Source organism: Marmota flaviventris, chromosome 20 (genome assembly GCF_047511675.1).
Source record: "Marmota flaviventris isolate mMarFla1 chromosome 20, mMarFla1.hap1, whole genome shotgun sequence".
Taxonomy (NCBI): Eukaryota; Metazoa; Chordata; class Mammalia; order Rodentia; family Sciuridae; genus Marmota; species Marmota flaviventris.
In genome coordinates, this window is record NC_092517.1 from 11,686,205 (window position 1) to 11,709,481 (window position 23,277).

A 23,277-nucleotide genomic window follows, 5' to 3' on the forward strand; every position below is an offset into this window, starting at 1 on the left:
AATGCTGCTTCTTGGAACTGTTTAAAAATAGACAACACTCCTGTGAATTGCAAGGTCTAAGTGAGAATCTGCCTGGAGGCAGGGAGATAGGCAGGGTGACCTCAGAAGACTCCTTCACCAAAGCTTCCAGTTTTGTTTTCCTCCTCATAAGTTCTAGCAACTGCAAGGTTGGATGGTCTGTAACCATCAGCTACCCAGGGGTCCAAGGCTTCGTAATCACATACATGTGAAGCTCCCTGATTCTGGCGTGTAAATAAGCACCTATTTTCTCTTACCCATTTACAACATCAGTTTTAGCTGGGAACCCTTTCCTCCTTCTCTCAAACATATATCTCATTTAGAAGAAGATTCTTTAGCGCGGAACAGTGGTTTTTTGTGGTAGGTAGGAGAAGGTCATTAAGAGCCAGCTTCTAAATGTAGCCTTCTTGAAGAACCATCCCTTATAATAAAGATCAAAGACAACGGAAAAGTGAAGGCGTTTTCTGTCTGCACAGAGTACTGACCTTGTCTATAACAAAGCTTGGGTTCCATGTCTTTCCAAGAACTTTCATTATTCATCCTGATCATCTATGAAGAGAAAGATGTGGTCAGCTCAAACTATATTACACAAACAAACAGATTTTCAAGAAAGTTCATTTGTTTATTGTTTATAAATCAAAATCACTGTGACTTCAAGGTTTCTTGCTACCAGCTAGTGGTAAAAAGGAATATTAAATATTATTTGGGTTGCTTTGCCAGAGTTGTGTGACATTCCTGAAGTCAGTGTCATGGTATTGGGCATGTTAACAGGACCTGTGGTCACTCATTGTCCATCCACAGTACCAATGAGATGCCCCTTGTACCAGTCTCCATATTCCCTTTGGACATAACTTTGCTACTTTCGTGCTCTGCTTGGAGAAAAAACAATTATGGGGAAAATAAAATTCCTGTGCCTAGGATTCTACTTCCTTAGAAACACCAAGAAAACCATCTCCTTTCAATTCTTGCTGACTCCTTGAGTTATTGGTAACAAAGCTTAAAAGGCCTCTCTCCCTGTCTCTCCCCCTGCACCCCGCTCTCTCCCTCTCCCCTTCTCTCCCTCCCTCCCTCTCCCCCCCTCCCCCCCCCCCTGTCATTTTCCCCAAATCTCTTTCTCTTTCCTTTTCCTGCTCTTGAAGCCACTCACTGTCTAATTGTTTTACAAAAGACTAGAAAAATATTTGAAGTAGTTTCTGTTTTCTCTGTAAACATGTGTGACTAGGGCCTGCCTTCTAGCTTGCAATGGGGAAATGGAAAAATGATGACGAACCAATACAAGTTGATCTCAGTAAATTGTCTTTATACAAAAGCATCGCAAGTGTTGAGAAGGGAGAGAAAGAGATATAAAGAACATTTGGTTTGGTAAAGATCAGAAGGATATGGAAAACATAGTATCTTAATAGGTCATATTTCCCTTTTAACTATTTTCAGCTATATCATCTGTCCATATCTGATTCATCTATATCTTCCCTTTTCGTTTCCATTCATATCTTAAAAAGTACTTAGAAATCTAATGCAGTTTTTCTTTTTCTTTTTTTATTGAAATAATTTATCCTCTCCTGACACACAAATTCTACTTGCAGTTTAGTGAAGTATCTTCTATGCTAAATATAGGCATGCTTCCAACCAAGCCTTCTTCAGCTGCAAGGTAGTGGGCAAATTCTCTAATATTCTACATCAAAATGTTGGGGCAGGCCAAGATGGTTTGGCTGCTGAGATGAAATAACCCATGACTGAGAACCCATCTGTTAGAAACTTAAGCAGCTGGGGAAGATTTGTTGGTGGCCAGGAAAAAGAACCTACTATTAAGCAGATTAGTGCTGGAAGAAATGCAGCTGCCACCACTCAGGTCTTTGCTGTCATTTTAGAGGCTGACTTTGAATCTGGGTTGTGGGCCATGGCATTCCAATGATTGTATTTCTCCAAAACTCTCACCATGCTGTGGATCCACAGCCTCCATAGGAAGAGACATATGAAGAGGCATGTGATAAGAAAATGTACTAATTTATGGTTGCCATGTGTAGACTATTCTTAGAGAAGATGAGGAAGAAGAAAAGAGCCCATAGATGCCAGGCTCTGACTGAGACAGAGTCCCAGCCAGAGACTCTCAGGTTGAAGAGAGTTTCAAGCTTGTACAGGGATGCAAGTCTGATTTTGCAGTGAGGTGAGGTTACTGTTGTCCACAATCTCAAAGATGAAAGCAATCAAGCCCATAGTTCTGGAGGACTTATTGGGCCTGTGAGTGGTGGGTCTTGCTTTCAAATATTAAGGACTCTAGCTATAAGATCTCCTAATAACTACTTTTTGGTCAAGAAAAGACTCTGCATAGTAAAGATGTATGGTAATGGTTGGCCCTGTTTAGATCAGGGACTGGCCAACAATTTTTTTTTATTGGTGCATTATAGTTGTATATCTTGATGGGATTTGTTGTTACATATTTGTACATGCACATTTTTTTTTTTACTAATATCACTCCCTAGCATTTCCCTCTCTCCTTCCTTCCTCTCACCCCTTGGTCCCTTTCCTTTACTGATCTCCCTTTGATTTCCATGAGATCTACCCCATCTTTCTTTTCCACTCCTCTCTAGTTTCTGCAAATGAGAGAAAACGTTGGCCCCTTGGCCTTCTGAATTTGACTTATTTCACCTAACATGATGGTCTCTAGTTTCATCCATTTTCCTGATAATGCCATAATTTCATTTTTCTTTATGGCTGAATAAAACTTCATTGTGTATACATACCACATTTTCTTAATCCAGTCATATGTTGGTGAACACCTATGCTGGTTCTATAGTTTGGCTATTGTGAATTGTGCCACTATAAACATGGATATGCATGTAACACTTAGTATGATGACTTTAATTCTTCAGGGTAAATACCGAGAAGTGGTATAGCTGGGTTTTGGTTTGTTCTATAAAAATTTAGATAGTGAATATTTTAGGACTTGCTGCCCACACGTTAGCCTCTATCTCTTTCTCTGTTTGTGGCACACCCATCTCTAATGATAGTTTTCTTTATTTCATTTACAACAACAACAAAAAAAATGTATAATCTGTTCCTATCTTGAAGGCTGTACAAAACAGGACCTGGGCTGGATCTCAACCTCAGGCCATAGTTTGCCAGTCCCTAATCTAGAGTATTTCAGGTCCAGACTATACTATGTAGCCAGAAAGATCAGATTGTTAGGAAGATGCAAGGAGGAATGAGTGGTGGGAAAGCCTGGAATATTCTGGAAGGCCACACTTCAGGGGCATGGGGGTAGGGGACTGGTGTTGTGCAAGGTCCTTGTAAGTGACAGAATATCTTTGTTTTCATAGTCAGAAACAGCCCAGAGACAATTTTTCCAAACTGAAGACCTAGTACTGAGTCTATGAATCAAGGAAATTGGCAGTTAAAATAAACACTGGGCACTTAACCTCTGGGTAGCTACAGGTCTGCTTTTCATGGTGTTGCCTAGGTAATTTCAGTTCATATCCTTTAAAAAAATGTCATGAAAGATTTTTTTGTCTGGGTCTTATCAGGCACAGGCATGTGACTCTGGATGGACTCTAGTTCCCTACTACAAAATTGAAAACCTTGACAGAGACAAAGTATGCATTTGTCTATCTGGAATTAGTCCATTTTCCTCCCCTTTGTTACTTTCTAATGGACTAGTCAAGACCCAATGGCATTTGTATCTTCAATTTTTTTCTTAATCTGAAAATTCAATTAATTGCCTCTACGGGTTTGAAGATGACTTCTCTCCCCCCATCCCCTGGTGTTATTCCTTATCTGTTGTGTACAAACAGGTCAAGCTACCTGATTGCAGGGTCCAGTGCAAAATTAAAATATGGGATCCTTTGTTCAAATGTTATTAATAATTTCAAAATAACAGCATCAGAGCATAAAACCAAGCTTGGGAACCCTCTGAGCCTGAGGCCCTGAACCACTGAACAGGTAGCATCACCAGAGGGCTGGCATTGAATTCAAGTAATAATAAGTGCCAGCTCTCATAAGGTTCAAATATACTCCTAAAGCACAAGAAGTAAATCCAAAAACCAATATATGGGGTGGAATTACATTTAAAGCATCTACACAGCAAAGGAAACAATTAAGATCATGAAGAGAGAGCCTGGGAGATTTTTGCCACCTCCTCCTCAGACAGGGGATTAATATCCAGATTACATAAGAACTCAAAACCTAACATCAAGTACAACAACAAGTAACCCAGTCAATAAATATACAAAAGAACTAAACAAACAGTTCTCAAAAGGAGAAATATAATGCCCCCCAGATACATGAAGAACAGTTCAACATCTCTAGCAATTAGGGGAATACAAATGAAAACTACATTGATATTTTTATCTCACTATAGTCAGAATGGAAATTATCAAGAATACAAATAATAATAAATGCTGGCAAGGACATGAAGAGAAAAGGTACACTCATACACTATCAGTGTGACTGCAAATTAGTACAACCACTTTGGAAAGCAGTATGAACATTCCTCAAAACTAGGAATAGAACTACCATATGACCTAGCTATCCCACTCCTTGGTATACATCCAAAAGAATATAAAATCAATATGCTATAGGGGTATAGCTACATCAGTGTGTGTAGCAGCACTATTCACCATAGCCAAGCTATGAAACCAGCCTAGATCCCTATCAACAGATAAATGGATAAAATATGATTCATATATACAATTTAAGTTTTACTTGGCCTTAAAGAAGAATGAAATTATGGCATTTGCTGGTAAATGGATGGAAATGGAGAATATCATGCTAAGTGAAATAAGCCAGGCTCAGATAATTGAGGGTCAAATGTTTTCCTTCATATGTGGAAGCTACACTTATAAGAGGGAAAGGGATCTCAAGAAAATAGAAGGGAGATCAGTGGAATAGAAGAAGAGGTTTGAAGGGGAGGGAGGAAGGTCAGGAACAGGGAGAAATAGTGGAATGAAACTTAGCCAAACTATCCTGTGTGCATATATGAATATATCACAGTGAATTCTACCTTTATATGTCTCTCCAATGCACTAATTTAAAGGAAAGACAGTAAAATCAATCTAACATAGTTTCCAATGTACATGGTATTGGGAAATGGGTATATGAAAACAATACAGTGAATCCCACCACCATGTACATCTATAAGAATGGGACTCTAACTAGAATAAGATATTCCATGCTTGTGTAATTATAACAAAATGGATTCTGCTGTCATAACTAAAAAGAATGAACAAATTTTAAAAAAAACTAAAGTAAAATGATGAGTAGAGGAAAGGAAACAAGGGAAAGGAAGAAGGAAGGGAAAGAGGGAATACTAGGGACTGAATTGGAGAAAATTATATTTTTGCCTGTATAATTATGCTAAAAAGAACCCCAGTATTATGTATAATTGTAATGTATTAATAAAAATTTAAAAAAAATAAATGAAGCACAATATGCAAAAATAATTTACCAGACATTGTTCAATATCTTTCTTCACAAATAATTTTTTTGTTGTAAGCTCTGTAAATGTTTTCTTAAATATGTTATATATTTTGGACTATTTTCCTTCTCCTACTTTTGTAGATAAACCAAGAAACTATCCTTGGATTTCTTCTGTGATCTTGACTGTGCTGGGCTCATGCCTGATAGTGTTTATCATCTAATTATTGCTCAGTATGAGGGCTAATATTTAAATAGTTGGAGAAAAAAGTTGTCCTCTTATGATGTCTTATATTAGGGCAACATAAAAATGTACTCAACTTTTTCTGTTTGTTTTGATCATAAAAGTTTTGTTAACTTCTCTGGAACAAAATTAATATGCACACCTCTATTTATTTGTATGGGATTCATTTGACCTTTTTACATCTGTGATAATAACAAGCCAAAGGTTTTTTTTTCAGCACTCAGATGGAATAGTAGTTTAAGCACTGTTTATGCACATGAAATAAAATACAGGGATTAATTGAATTATTGGCCACCTCAAAGCAGGTCTGAAATTGATTCAAACCCAAACACCACAGAACTATGTACTAAGGAACTAACAGACCATAAATACCTTCAGTCAACTCAAATTATATATGTATAAGCAAAATTACAGTTAGTGTCAAATGTCTAGGTTTGTTAGGAGGTAATTATTTTTCCTTCTTGGTAATGATCAGAATAGCTGAAATGCACAATAACTACTCAAAGGGCTATGAAATTCAGATAAATTAGCAATACATACTTGACATTTCTTTTCTATAATCCTTTTGGCTTTGCCACTTCTGTACTTCTCTTTAAATTTTATTTTATTATTGCTATTTGTATAGCATGTCGGGATAATTTCAAAATAGTGTTCTTCAAACACAGCATTTTTAGTTCAATGCAGAAAATTTGGAGGTGATTTTTAAAGCAAGTATTGATGGTCTGTTCCAATGATATAAAATAGACTTATATCCATTTAGAACATTCACATTGATAAATTAATAAAATGTTATGAGGTAGATTTTCTGGTATAAAATAAGAGCATGCTTTCCATATATAAATATTAGTATAAGTATTTTTCTATGTGCTTCAGAATGTGGAGAGATTCCTCCATTAATGAAGATTCAAAAATGATTGCAAAATCTTGAAGACTTATCAAAAAATTTGATCAGTTTGCACTCTAGAACTCAAGTGATATAAGAATGGTGAATAAGAATGGTTTCCTCTTGACACATTTTGAAGCAGAGCCCCTTTAAAATTAAAAGCAACTTTAAAATTGAAAGCAACTTCCTCATAACTACTTTTCTGCATCCAAAATTTCTTCTTGCTGAGAACAGAAACTGGGAAAGTACCCCTGACCAGGCAGCCACCACAGAAAGGAATTGTAATGTATTTCTGACAAGCATACAAGATAAATCTACTTTTATGTATATTTCCTGCCTTTTGTCCAACTATACCCCTTCTCTTATAAAAGCTGTTTGTCACCCTTAATTATCCTTCTCCCAAGAGACAGATGTGAGATTAAAAAAAAAAAAGTCTTCTCTATTTTCTCCAAGGCCAGCTTTGAATGAACCTGTTCCTGTCCCCTGTATGAACCTTTGTATCCTGAATGATTTTGGGGGGTGATGGTGATACTGGGGATTGAACTCAGGGGCACTCAACCACCAAGCCATATCCCCAGCCCTATTTTGTGTTTTATTTAGAGACAGGGTCTCACTGAGTTGCTTAGTGCCTTGCTTATGCTAAGGCCAGCTTTCAACATGTGATCCTTTTGCCTCAACTTCCTGAGCCACTGGGATTACAGGTGTGGGCCACTGCACTAGGCTATGTCCCAAATTTTAGTGGAGTGAATTAGTTGAATCTTCGACCCACTGGTAACAATTTGTTGAACATTGTACTGAATGGAAGTGTGTGGTGCATTTCAGGGTATCAAGGAAGAAAAAAGAGATGGCTCTTGTTTTCACAGAGTTTAACAAGTTGAATAAAGAAAGGGTATATATAAGTTTAAAAGAATGGAGAAATTAAGTGCCAAATAAGTATAAGAATTCTGAAGAAGGAGACACTTTCCATTTTACCATTAACTGATAGGAAAGTGGCTATTTGCATTTCCTTATTGTATACAAACAAATCTCTTTTCAACTAAGTTTTTGTTGTTGTTGTTTTTGTTTTGGTACTACATTCTTGGATGTTCATATACTACTTCCTAGGTATATGGGTAATTTATTATGTGCTCATTGGAGTAGCATTTCTCTGCATATCATTTCTTGATGTCAATATCATTCATGATAGTTGTTAAGTTTCTAGGAGTTAAGAATGACATTTATTTATTTATTTATTTTAAACTCTTTTAACATTTTTTTCAGGTGTAGATGGACACAACACAATGCCTTTATTTTTATGTGATGCTGAGGATCGAACCTGGGTCCCATCTATGCTAGGTGAGCGCTCTACCACTGAGCCACAATCTCAGCCCCAAGAATGATATTTATTAAATTTCTTTTCTATAAAGTCTAACAGACTTCAGAGTTTATAATACATGAATTTTTGCTTTTTAAGTAACTATTTTGATGTTAACACTCCCCAAAGTGGCCTATAGTTCATATCTCAGCTTTTAAATTCATGTTTATTTTGTGATTATTCTGGCATATACAGAATGAAATTGATAGACAGATGTGAGTGGTGGGAACATGAAGCTAAGGGAATAATTCTATAAACTGGGCTCACTGTGCTGCTCCCACATGCTTCCTTTTAAAAAGCAATTTGCCTGCAACCCTATCTGACTTAAATCAATAGGATATGTTACATTCCTCAGCAAACAACCTGTTATCTATAGGAGAAATGCTGACTGGAAAGACTCCTCCCTTCCAATAGGAAAGCATGTTATTCTGGAAGAGGGCAGAGGGTTTTTTGTGACCTTTCCACAGACCAGATGCCAGAACACAGGGAGATAGGATGACTAGAATTGGTCAACATGGACTGAAGTGACCCAAAGTTTCTTTGGATCTTTACCATGTTGTGCAGTAAGACTACACACTTTGGGGACTTGGAAGTCTGATGCAATCCTGCTGTTAATCAAAAGTCGAGAGATGGACCTGGGTGGGACACTCTGAGAATTTCCCTGGGACTTCAAATTAGAACTGGAGGGCAGTAGAGATGCCCTGTCCTTTACCTTTATGGGAGGACTCACTTTCTCCCTTAAGCATGTCCCCCTTTCCCCTTTTTCTATCCCATTTAATAAATTAATGTTTGCTACTCTGAGGGATATGTCTGATACCTTTCCAGCACAACCACAAGACCCCATAATAGGACCTCCATGGCTGTGTGAGCTCCATGGTGGGCCTTTGCTGTATTACAGATTCATAAGAATATTTGGAAGAAAGTTTTCAGTTTGTCTTCTAAATATTTTATAAATGTCTTCAGAACACATTTGTGGCAGATATACTGACCAGGTTGGAGTAGATGATCCAGAGCTGTTTATGGAAGCAGGTCTGGAGCTTGCATGTGCTCAGGATTCCATCAAGGAGACCAGCACTTAAACAATTAACTGCAACCCAGGGCAAGTCCATGAGGTTATGAAGAATGCACTTTGAAGTTACAAGATCAGGACTGATTAATTCTTCTTGCAAGGGTTAGGAAAATCATTACAAAGAAGGTAATTTTTGAAATAATGTGTTTGGAAGGAGTGGAATTTCATCTAGCAGAGATTAATGGCATTCTACTCAGAGTGTATCCTGTGAGCAGAAGGAAAGAGAGTTGAAACTACTTTACAATGGTTTCTCTGATTTCAAGCCTCAATCTTTCTCTTTTTTTTTTGGTTATCTGAGGTGTTTGATGCCTATGAGAAATATTTTAAGAAAATAGTGAGATTCTTGATTTAAGAGATAGTAAATGTCTGTCTCCTTCCTCCTGTCCGTTCACCTCCACTTGGAAAGCTCCTAGCCTCTCCACTTATTGGTGGGAAACAGTGCTTTTGCTTTTAATTAACTGTAAATCAGGCTGTATTTACCTCTCTAAGGGGTGGGTCACATGGCACACTGGGATGAATGAGCACTCTCTCCCAGAAGGCTACTCCTTAAGCAAAAGTGAGACAAGGATGAGAAAGAGGTGGGAGACATTAGCATCCTCAGAAAGACCATTTGTTTACTTCTGCCTCCTAGAAGGCCAAAGCAGTGGGTACCTAGTTTCACCTTCTCTTCATAGTAAATTCTTCCTTTTTTGGAGTGAACTAGAACTGGTTTTTGTGGTTTGCAATTGTGATATAGTAAGAAAGAAGGATACAAGCCCCTCAAGCAAGTTAAAAGTTGCAGATCAGTGGGATGAAAGAGGGTATGGTAAAGTCAAGGTTAATGTTAGGGCTTACAGTAAAAATCATAGCTAAGGAAGATGGTGGAAGCTACCTGCTAGAGTTTCTTCCTTTTGATTCTCCATGGTCTACTAAAAATCATATTTACTGATTTGGGTTCAGTGCTTGGATGCCTGTAATCCCAGCTGCTCAGGAGGCTGAGGCAGGAGGATTGCAAATTCAAGGCCAGACTTAACAATTTAGAAGGCCCTAAGCAACTAAGCAACTCTGTTTCAAAATAAAAAATTAAAAAGGGCTGGGGATGTGGCTCAATGGTAAAGTATCCCTGGGTTCAATCTCTAGAGCCAAAAAAAAAAATCATATTTACTGACTCATGATTAGAGTTATGAAACTGTACCCAAGAATCCAGAATGCATTAGAAACCTTAATGTAGCTCAATATATACACTTGATGAATGTTGACTCAGTCTTGGTGTTAGAAAAATTTTATGTAATTTCTGGTAAACTTTAACATAACTCACTGAAATAATTTCAAAATAAAGCTACATATTATAAGTTAAATGTGCAATTTTTCTCCAAATCTCAGCACTTACTGGCTTTCATTCCCCTTCGATACTTCTAGGCATACTAAATGAGTCTAAATTTGACTTTCATCTTTGTTAATTTGTCTTAAATCAATTTTTTGATTGAGTCATTAGTTATTAATGTCACTGCAATTTTCCCTGTCTATTGGGATTCCAATTTGGAATAAAAATTTCTATTCTCTGTTTGTCTTAAATTGTTTGAGCATTTGGTTTTTGAATAGATGCATGTCTACAAGAAAGATGAAGTTTTTAACAAGTGCAAATAAGAACCCAAGCAAAGCTAGGTGTTTGAAAATAACTTACTAATTTGTATGTGTTGTATGGTTTTGAAAATAATTTAGTTTCCTTTATACAAGTGGTACTTTTTTCTTTAAACAGAATTCCCTAATAAGCTAGCTGCAGGAAGTAAATTCCAATGCAATGGAAGTCTTCATTAAGGCAAGGTTTTTGATCAATACAGTGTTGTTCCTTCTATAGTTCATTGCTTTTCAGTTGGACTGAACCATCTTATTACATAGATTAAAGAAGATTTTGAGTCAGGTATTATTTATTGAATGCTGTCGAATATTCATTGAGTTAATATTTTGTCGAATGCCAACTCTGTATGAAATGCTTTTGCAGACATAATGATGATCAAGACACACTCTTGTTCTCAGGGATGTGCATTATAGTAGGGGAGGAAACATAATTTGTACTAACACAGATGTAACATCTTATAAGACAGGTAGAGCTCACAGCAATGACTAAGAGGCATAAATTGCATCTGATTGAGGGAATCAGAAGTGGCTTTTTGAAAGAATTTGCATGTGAAATGGTTCATGAAGGATTGTTTCAGAAAAACTTCCCCTTTTTCAAAGAAAAGGAAACAGGCTTCCTAGAAAGAGTGGATCAGACCTGCATGCTTTGGATAATTACAACCTGCCTCTGTCACTAGGGTGAGGTAGAGATGAAGGCATGTAAAGGTATGTTGGATCTGATATTTATTTGCCCCTTGCCCTAACAAGTGCAAGGGAATGGATTGTAGGAACATAATCATCACCATCAGCTCCCTGCCCTCAGCCCCTCAACGTTCATGGACATTGGATTTGGCAGATGATAATGAGAAGACTTCTCCTATACTTGCCACAAACCAGTTCCTAACAACCTGAAAGAAAGCTGAGGATGTTGTTCAAAGATAGAGAAAATAAGCTACTAGAATAGAACATACAGGGTATCTTCAAAAGTAATTAAAGGAAAGATGGAATTTTATTGTTTTGTTGTCAGGAATGAGCATTATTGAACCTGGAATCCCAAACAAATCTGACATATCCCTAGGATTTTGAAGGAAGATTCATATTAAGATTTATGATTCAGGGAAAACTTATTTATTACCGAAGTGCAGGTTATATTGGAGAAGAACTTGTAAGTGATTAATATTTGATGTGGTCCCATTTAGAGAATACCAAAACATTATATAAGCATCCAGGCTCAATAACATAGAACTAATTTTGTATAACATTTTATAGTTTACAGTGAATTATCCATCGCCTTCCTTACATTATAGGATATTATAAGATAGTAGATGGAAGAGAGAATTTGCTTGCCTCTGAAATAGTAGTATTACTGAGACTTGAAAGTAAAAGTATTAAAACTGCAGACACCCAGCTTGTTAATGGTGGAGGCAAGTTGTTAAGCAGCACATCTAGCTATCTATATTCTGCTTTCTTCTTTGATGTCATATGAAGATTGACATTTGTCATTATATTTATGATAATTACTACCTTACCCCACTTCCCTTGTTTGGACTAATAATGATTTCTGTAGCTGTTTATGTAAAATTTATAGAATAAATAATATATGTCTGCACATTGTTCAAAATATATAAAAACATAGAGTTAAATGTATGTTCCCCTTCTTTTTTTCTGTCCACAAATTACTCAATACCTCTCCCACAAAAATAAGTAGCTAAATGGGATGAGACTGTAGCTCAGCAGCAGAGCACTGGACTAGCATGCGTGAGGCACTGAGTTCGATCCTCAGCACTACATAAAACATAAATAAATGAAGTCATATATATATATATATATATATATATATATATATATATATATATATATATATTAAAAAGACTTAAAAAGGCATTCTGTCCATCTAAAACTATAGAAAATTTTTTTAAAAAAGTAATTTCCTAGAATCCTGTGCATTCTTCCAGAAATGTTCCATATCTTTGAAGTCATATTTATGTGGCTTTAGATATATTTTTATGCTCACATACACACTCACAAAGAATCTCATTTTTTTTCATTTAGCAACCCTGGGATGGTGTTCCATAATATGGTACCCATTCAAATGATCGCATAGTTTCAAATGTCTATACAAGAAGACCATGAAGGATATAGCAAGTTCCCTATGACCACATTTAGTGCTCTGCCAGTTTTATACAAATATAATCAATGATGAAATGAGTATTTGTTCACACATCTCGTTTTTGCATAAGAACTAACCTGTAGGTGAAAATTACTTTTTAAATAAAATTCTGCAGGCCCCTTTAATTGATGACTTTTAGGTAAGAAAATGGTTCATTATTACACTGTGGTTTTGTAGACAGTAAGTCTATGGTTAGTAAGACGTGTTTAGCTCAAAATTTCTGTTTACCCTTTATTTCCATGAAACTTTTGGGTTCTTCTGTTCAGCCTGCAGGTAAGGCTGGGAGTGGACATCAGGTTGGTTTTCTTGGTCCTCCTGCCTTCTTCCCACACAAAAGGTTGAAGTGAAGCTGCACTATCTCATGCTTCTCAAACCTCGATGTAGGACTCATCTGAGCATCTTGTATTTTGCATATATAGATTAGTGTGGGACCTGTGAGTCTGCATTTCTAACATTTTTTTTTCATTTCTAACATTTTTGTGCATTTCTAACAAGATGCAGGGTGATGCAAACAATGCTGGCCCCTATGGGCTGGGGAAAGAATGATGAAAGTGGTTAGTGGAAAAGCCAATGAGCTATAAGCAAAAAGAGCTTGGGTTTAGATTATTTGAACCATAGACTATTTGAACTATATGACTTGTATAATTAACCACTGAAAAGTGTTTATCCATCTGTTAAGTTGCTATAAAAATTCTGGATTACTCCACTTACATCATAGAATCAAGTTCATAATTTACTGAGAATGCATGTGCACACAATTTGTGACATGTAAAAGATTTAAACAAACAGTGGAGGTAATAATACTGATTTCATTCACTGCCTGGTTTCTAGAAAGAAATTATGTGAGCAGTTAGAAACTTCTAAAGCTTAACCTGCTTTAATTAATGTGAAAAGAAAATGTAATAGCAAAGGTATGTACACAAGGATAGTTCAACTATTTAAATAGGATTGAATAGAAAAAAACTGAAGAAAAACTATTAGTGATTATCTCTAACAGAATAAATTGAAGATATCTATTTTTCACTTTATGATAGTTTTTCTTAGTCTTTCTTTTTTCTTTTTCATATTTTTATATTCTATAAAAATGTTTCATTTTTTGATAATGAAAGACAATTAAAAATTAATAATACTAAAAATGTCATCACTTTTCTCCGTTGTAGATTTGGGATACATTGCAATCTTGCATCATAATAATAGAGATGATAATGAACTAATATTGATTGAGTTCCTACTGTACACCAAATGCTGGGCCCTCTCCTTTATGTACATGAGCTCTTCAATGTATCCCTGTAAATTAGCATTATAATGCATTTCTGTGCAACAGGGAATTAGCTTTTTTATTTTATTTTATTTTAGTTGTTAATGGACCTTTATTTTATTCATTTATTTATATGTGGTGCTGAGAATAGAACACAGTGCCTCACACATGCTAGGCAAGTGCTATACTACTGAGCCACAACTCCAGCCTCAGGGCTTTATCTTTTAACTGTATAAATAAGATCTCCTTTCTCACTGGGCTAGGCTTGGTGGTACACACCTGTAATTCCAACTACTGGGGTGGCTGAATCAGGAGGATTGCCAAATTAGGCAATTTGGCAAGATCCTGTCTCAAAATAAAATAAAAAGGGCCGAATGGAGCTCAGTGGTAGATCACTTGCCTAGCACTCTCAATTCCCAGTCATGAAAAAATTTTAAAAATCTTACTTCTCCCTGTATGAAACCTAATAGTTATTGCCCATCTCTTTGCAGTCTACGAGGGCTGGCAGAAGTCAACCCCTGCCTGATTCTTTCTTGCTACATTTTTTCCAGCTAAAATGGTCTCTGTTCATGAAGTCACATCAGCTTCAGATCATGTGGGAAACTTTTTCTTTTTCTTTTTTTTTTGGTACCAGATATTGAACTCAGGGCCCTTGGTCACCGAGCCACATCCCAAACCTTTTTTATATTTTATTTAGAGATAGTGTCTCGCTAAGTTGCTTAGAGCCTTACTAAACTGCTGAGGCTGGCCTTTACTTTGTGATGCTCCTGTCTCAGCCTCTCAAGCCTCTGAGATTACAGGCCTGTGCCATGGTACCCAGCTAACTGGGAGACTTTGAACTATGTACCACATGTATTGCTGTATTCCTCCCTCCCCAAAATGTACATTTCATACCCACGTTCAATTGTGCCTCTCAGAAATATATGTCAAGGACTTTGTTTTTAAATTCAATTCCCCTCCTTCACTTGGTATCCTTAATTTTTTGAAGATCTTTATTCTCCACTAAAATGTGAACTTCCAGATTGTGGGGACTTTGCCTTAGGTCTCTTCTTCTTTAAAGAAGAGGTGATTGGTGTACTCAGTGCTCATGCTGGCCCTTGCTTATACTGGATTCCAGGCTTGGATGCATATATGCATGTGCATTTGGAGTGGTCTGCAGAAATCTGAAATCTGACAAGCTTTCAATCTGATCGTACTTTTGGAAATGAAGGAAAGAAATTATAGGAAAGGAAAGCTTATTTCATCATCCCCAATATTGCATTCCAATGTAATTCGTATGTAAGAAAGAAAAATGGTGAAAAAACAATTCCCAGTGTGCTGACTTGGGATAATACATCTTTGTATGCATCTTGCTCTGCTGGTGTTAGAAATAGATATGTTCCATAGGTCAAAGAAAAAAATTAAAAATCACTTGTTGTTGACCCTCAAAATACCTTTAGGCTGAATTAGTCAATGAATCCATGTATCTTTCAATTTGGAATATGCTCCTCTCCTCCTTCCATATGTTCTAAATACTCTGAAACTTCAAAGTGTACAGCATAAAAATTCTGTTTTGGTGGTTCATGCAGTTGACAGAACACTTTCTTACAAAAAAAAAAGCTGTCATAATTGATACTCTTGTGTTTAAGAAAACACATGACGTATTGGCTTTCTGGAGCTTTTGAGATGCGCTGAATGGAAAGAATTCCTTCTAAATATTATGGTGTACACACTCCAGACACTGCTGAAAATTTAATATCAAAAGAGCTTTGCAAATGATTTTTAGATGGTGATTCTATTATTTATAGGTCTTGAAGTGAATTGACCAGAAGAAGGATTTCTGTGACTAAATTTAAATCTGTGGTTTGGAGTAGGATATTGAGGAAGGAAATTTAGGAAAATAAGTGGAGGAGAATTTATAGGTTGAGAGGGTAAGAGAAAAAGAAAACTCTAGGACTAACTTCTTAAAACTCATCAAACTCTCAACAAAAACTTGAAGCAATGGAAATTGCCTGGCATCCATTTTGAACCTTCTGCAGTGGGAGTAACTTAGGATTTCATTCAAAAATGAGCTTCTAATGGCTTTTGTATTAGGATTATTTAGTGGAATAAAAAATAAGATAATAAGATAAAGAGTGCTAACATTTATTTAGCAAAAGGAAATGGATCAGCTGTACAAAACATACCATAGAGTAAGATCCACATTTTAGAACTAAATGATAAAAATTTTTTAGTATCTGTCACAGTATCAAATTTTTTGTTTTGTTAAATTGCCAGAACAATTATGGATTACTGTTATCATGATGCAATGAATCTTCCAGACAGTTCTTCAAATCTTTGCAATACATAAGTCATAATAAAACTCTTAAATATTTATCTCCCTGCAAATCCTCCCACTAATTCAATAGTTCTCTCTCATAGTAATCAGATATTGATGATTCTAATAGCCTTGAAGATGAGTCATTTGTATTAGCCCACCTCAGTTTGCTGCTGGTGCACACTTTCTCTTGAAGAGTATACAAACTAGAGTTCAAGAGAACTATCCTCTAAACTCTTCAGCAAATGAGTTTTAAACCTTAATGAGACTTGTAGATAGACTCAGTCTTTATAACAACTTTCAAAACAAAGTTCTCTAAGAATGATTTTGCTTCAGGTATCAAATAGAAATAATAATCCTGCCTCCAGTTAGGGTCTTTAATGTCATAAAGTGAAATAGAATAAATATATCATTTGGAATTATCCTCAGTGGCAAATAATACAAAACCAGATTACATGTGGTATAAACACACGAAGACTCTCTTTCCTTTTTTTTTTTTTTTTTGAGAGAGAGAATATGAATCTTTTTTGTAGATGAACACAACACAATGCCTTTATTTTTATGTGGTGCTAAGAATCGAACCCAGGTCCCGCCCGTGCTAGGAGAGCGCTCTATCCATGAGCCACAATCCTAGCCCCTCTCTTTCCTTCTTTTACAAGAAATTGAACAGGCTGACAGTTGTAGGGTCTCAATGTTACCCTCAGGCCCCCAGCTCTTGTGTCAGTCTCCTCTGCCCATCAAGATGATCTTGAGTTTTGAACTCAAAAGAGCAAAGTGGCTGCTGCACTTCCTAACATTTTATCTATGTTTCAGACAGAAAAAGTGGCAAAGAGTAAAAGATGAAAGCACTGATGCCAGCTGAGTCTCTCCTACTCAAAAACTTTGCTAGATGCTCCACTAATTGATTTCCACCAACTACTTACATATCAAGGAGTGTGTCACTTAGTCATCTCTTGTTATAACAGGAGAACAAAGGGAATTGGAAGTGGTTTTTAAATGTCAAACCAGCCTAAGACCTGGAGCACTGTTTTCAGTACAGTGTCAGATGCCTGTGTTAAGACAATCACAATGACAACAAAAATGTACAGAACTCTACTATATTTTGATTTCTGGCCTCATCTTAATGGTGACCACATGGGCTTGGGTTGTGGCTCGGTGGTATAGCACTTGCCTCACATGTATGAGGCACTGGGTTTGAGTCTTAGTACCACATAAAAAATAAATGAAATAAAGTCATTGTGCCCATCTACAATTTAAAATATTTTAAAAAATAACCCCATAGTAAGAAAAAAAAACAACTATAATTTTAAAGAAGAAAGTTAAATACTAACAACATATAATGCATAATCAAAGCTTATTTTGTCATAGTCAGTTTTCTGGGCATTTTATATGCTAACTGAATAATCTTCACAACAACTCTGTTGTTGTGGGAGGTCACATAATTGAGATACCTTCATTTCATGGATGAGTGTGCTAGGGATGTAGAGAAGCTAGGGCAGTGGCTGAGCTGGGGATTTGCATCCAGGCAACTGGATCCTGAATCCCTACCCTTTACCACTGCATTCAACTATGTATATAAAATTGTATTCAGTGTCTTAAAAAGTTGGAGAGGTTGATCCAAACTTCTTACACCAACAGAGAGACTGAAGCACTGAGAAAGAGCTGTGGTGGCCAAAGTTACCCAGCTTTGCAAGTTCAGTAAAAGTTTAAATCAAGGAGTGAACCCTTAAATGTAGTTCACAGTCCTTGTATTCTTAGTTAATCCTTAAGTCTTCTGTGAAAAGAAATGTCCCACCTGTCACTGGAAGGAAGAATCATTGTTTCATTTTATCAATACCAGGATACCAGGGATTGAACTCAGAGGTGCTTAACCACTGAACCACATCCTCAGCCTCCCCCAGCCTTATTTTTCTTTAAACATGGTCTCCCTAAATTGCTTAGGGCCTTACTAAGTTGCTGAGGCTGACTTTGAACTCTTGCTCCTCCTGCCTCAGCCTCCTAAGCCTCTGGGATTATAGGTGGGAGACACCTCACCCAGACTCATTATTTCAAATATACTTAAAACCTGCAGAGTCATATTTATGACATTGTTTCAACAAGTCCCTACCCAGAACAATCCATTGTTAGGTTTAAAAGCTTTAATAAATTCAGGTAAAAAAATGTTTATGATAATGTTTCAGAAGTGATTTTGTATGTTTTACATTGTCTCCTATCAATAGGCCATAAAATCAGGTTGCCCCATTCTTAGTAATGCTAAATTTAAATACAACAGAGTGATGCCTGCACACTATTTCTTCTGTTCTAAGGCTGCAATTTTTGATTTGCAATTATCAGGTACTTGGGAAGGGAAGGAGAATTTCTTTGGTACTGGGCTGCTACAGCCATTTTTCATGTAATAATTTTAGCACCTGTTTTTTACCTTTTTATCAGTCTGTCTTTTCTTGGCATGGTGGAAAAGTAAATTTGGATCCTGTGTTTCCGTCAGTATTCAAAGTTTTTTAATGAAGAAGCATCTTTTCTGATTAGCTGGGATGAAATATAGCTCCTCTTAGGAAAGCAAACTAAATGCTTATTTCACTTTGCTAAAATTTTCAAGATAAAAAATGAATGCAATATTCACTTGTGATGAGATTAATGTTTATTTTTGGTTCTATTTATTTTTGTTGTCTTCATTCTTTTTTATTCTATGACTATTAGTATGACTCATGAGTTTTGGTTCAATATGTTACAAACCAACTTCCAGGAAGTATAAGAATGAACAGAAACACAAAGACACACACAATAGGACAATTCCAGATGTAAGATTTCCTATAAAGTAACTGTTTTTAGTCTGTACAGAAATTCAATGAAGTGAAAAAATAATGAAAAAAAAAAAAAAAAAACTAATGGGTACCTTTCATAGAATGATAAAGTCCAAAGAGACACAGACAATGTCAGGGAATGAGTTTTATAGCTTGTTTAAGTCAAATGAATGAATGTGGATTATATACTATTAGAAACATTTATTGCTTTTTTCATGATATGATAGTAGTATTGTGCTTATGTAAGAGACAGCTTTATTTTGAGAGAGGTATTGTAATGAAATTAGGAATGAAGTATCATGCTAATTGCAGGGGACACATGCATGCACACACACATATACATACACTTACTTTTATAAAATATTTGTAAACAATTTGTAAGCAATCACAGTATCTAGACAAACAAATATGATAAAAATGTTAAGTTTTGAATTTGTAGAGTGTTAGGTGGTTGTTATTTTATTACTTTAACATTTCTGTATGATAAATTTTATTTTAAAAAGATTTAGAGGGCTGGGGATGTGGCTCAAGCGGTAGCGTGCTCGCCTGGCATGTGTGCAGCCCGAGTTCGATCCTCAGCACCACATACAAACAAAGATGTTGTGTCTGCCGAAAATTGAAAAATAAATATTAAAAAAATTCTCTCTCTCTCTCTCTCTCTCTCTCTCTCTCTCTCTCTCTCTCTTTAAAAAAAAGATTTAGAGAAAAATAAGTATGATCATTTGGAATGTATGATACTTATGTACTCCTTTAGTTTACATCAATACTTGTTGAAATATTTGCTCTGGCTCAGAGTATTGGTTCAGTAGTCAGGCTGACAGGGTTGGGTTGCTTCCTCCTCTTTAAATAGGACAATGAAATGTCAGTCTGACTTAAATATTGAGGACTGGCTTATGATTCTTTTTGAAGAATTTCCTCGGGAACCTTAAAAAAAAGTAACAGTTTCCTTGATATAATTTATCAGAAAGTGATCAAGGTTTTGCAAAATTTGCCAAATTTCTAAACCCAATGTTTTGTATACCTGGTTAAGAACTTATAAAAGGATTGGCAAAGGTCTTGCTGGTAAATGATTGGACCATCCAGTGGACCATCCAATCTCTATGATGATTGCTTCACTCTGCCTTTGTAGTGGGTGAAACAGCCACAGAAAATATGCAAACAAAAGTGTGGCTGTGTTCCAATAAAACTTTATTTATATAAACAGAAGGGCCAGATTTACTTTGAAGAATTAGTGCATAAAGATTCCTGTGATTACATCAAAATGTAGTGACAGTTTTGTTATACCATTCCATGACCCCCTCTCTTCTCATGAACTATACATAGACTTCTTATTTGCTATAGAAATTCCTCACTCTCCTCTCAGCTAATTATTTCTTCTTTTTAATTTCTTCTGCTAAGCATAATTTTCCCAGGAAACATTCCTTGATTAGGTCACTTCCTGAACTGCATAATTTTATCTCTTGTATTTATGACAATCATATATTTATATAATTAGCTGATTAATTCTTGAGACTATTGAGTTATTATCCTCTACTAGAATGTAAGTCAGCTAAAACTGGAAGTTTTTGTTTTGCTGTCTTGTTCACTAATTGATTTTGTTTGGCATTTTTTTCTCACTGTATTATCAACCTGGCACATGGTAACTGGCACTTAGTACCTGCACTTAATATTAAGTAACATTTGCTGAAAGGATTAGTTGAATATTCCAGACTTAGTTGCTATTAAACTACAAGTGTTAATAATAAAAGAGTTCCAAAGATATGGTTAGTGAATGCATTAACTTTAAGTTTGGATACATTTATTTCTTCCTTTTTCCCTCCCTAACATTGTCTTTTAAATGCTAGTGAAAGCAGAGCATAAGAAATATAGTATAAAACCTGTTTGTATTCTAAATATGTAGCTGGATATTGTTGGAATTCTTCTAATTTCTTACCATATTTGAAAATAGTGTTGAAGCTTGAGTAATGAAGTAGCCAGATATGTCTTAGTTACTGAGGTGTGACTTAAGTAATTTGAGTTCCCTTTTCAGAGAACTTGGCTTATTTATTATGTCATTGAGGATTCCAAATTCTAGAATGTAATCCATCAGTCCCTGAGATAACTATTTGTAATATCTGATCCCAGTAATTAATCACCTAATTTGTAATTCTACTGCACAAATCTTGTGGTTTTGTCAAATCAGTTTATTTTGTTTTTTGAATCTTTTCTTTGACTCCTTTCCAACTCTGCGACTTTCTGTACTTTGAACTTTTAAATGAATTTATTGCCTTAATTAACTTTCTAAGTTAATACAACTGCTCATTTTTCATGTAACTATTTTCCAAGCAAAATACAAATTAATTTCAAAAAAATATTTTATTGTTTATCTTTACCCCAATCTCTCATGCAGTATGCTATACTGTGGACACTTAATGACAACATTTTGATATTGAGATGCTTTGGGAAGGAGAGCAGATGATATAAAGAATTTTTAATAGCTCCCATCTGCCATATATATGATAAATATGTCTTATCAACTGAGGCTACCATACAACTAAAATATAATTTAGCCAGAAAGAGTCTTTGCCATTGCATTTAACTTATATAAATATCTGTCTGCTGGTTTTTATATTTTTAATTAAAGGTAACTCCAATTTAATGCTCGCAAATGGGAAGGAATGAAGCATCTGTGAAGGTGGCACTTCTTTAGTTTATCTGTTTAAGATTTGGTGTTTATGAAATGAGGGATGATTAAGATATTTGCTCAAGATAAAGTTTGTGTTTGCCTGTTCGGAACCAAGAAAATATCAAAAAGCACCCCAAAAGGTCAACCTCGTTAAACTGAGCTCAGTCCAAATGAGCTAAATTTCATTTTCTACCACCTTTGTTCTTCTTTAATGGCCAGAAAAATGAAAATGTATTTCTTGTTGCATCCTAATGGAGCATGAAGGAATAAAAGGAGACAAAACCCAGGGTAGTGTATTTTCATATTTTTCCGTTGAGATGAGGTTTTTCATCTCTGGCTTACAGTTCTTTCTTTACTAACTGCAGAATAGAAGGGGAAAGATGGATGACCTTTATGCAGTATTCTAAAGTGATATAAATGGTCCTGAGTTCTGTCTTCAGAAAGCTGCTTCATTTTTATTGACTTAGGTTTTGTATATAAGGAAAATTAAGACAGTAATTTCAGTTCATTTCCTGAATAATTCAAACCAAAGAACTACTATTGAGAAAAGTACAGTCGTGAGGTAACTGTAACTCTCTGAACCTTGTATTTAAAGATAAACTTCAATAAGGTGTGTGTGTGTGTGTGTGTGTGTGTGTGTGTATTCATTGCCATAAATTCATGTGTAACTCTAAGGCTTCTCTTCTTATGTATCTCTTGAAATTGATGCCATTTAAGTTGCTTTAGGAAAAAGGTAAACAAAGACTTAAAGTTAAGATTTAAAATTTGTAGTTCCATCGAAAAGTGATAAAAATGACCTAGGAAGAGTTCAGTGTATGAGGTGAGTGGCAGAGTGAGATGACCCTAAATAGCTTTGGTTGGATTTCATCCTGAGAAGTGTAGTTGCAAAAACAAAGAATTTGAGTTTGTAAGGAGCTCTGAATCACCAGTATTGGGAAGGACAGTCACCTCAGGGAATCTCTATTTGAGCATAATTCATCGTAGGGTGGCCCAGAGAGCAACATGTTTGGAAAGATTTGAATGTAATAGCCAGTGAGCTCTCAACACTCCTCTCTCCCTTAATGTTCTGTTGCCTTCTTCCCATTTGATTACTATACTTCTTAAAATAGTTTTTCATACCTGATGCCTTTATTTTCTTAGTGTCTGTTTCCTCCTCTTGTATACAATGGTGGTCCCTAACTGTGTTTAAATTTTCATTCTTGATGTTTGACATTCAAAGTTTTTTTAATTAACTTGGTTCTATTTTCTACCAGCTTCAAATATCATTATGTTCTTTCTTTAGGCTAAATTAGGCTATTTGTCCATTTTTAAAGATACTACATGGACTAGCCCCTCAACTTTTTTTTTTTAATATTTATTTTTTAGTTTTCAACGGACACAACATCTTTGTTTGTATGTGGTGCTGAGTATCGAACCCGGGCCGCACGCATGTCAGGCGAGCACGCTACCACTTGAGCCACATCCCCAAGCCCCTCAACTTTTTTTTTAACCAACATTCTTCATAGAATACTCTC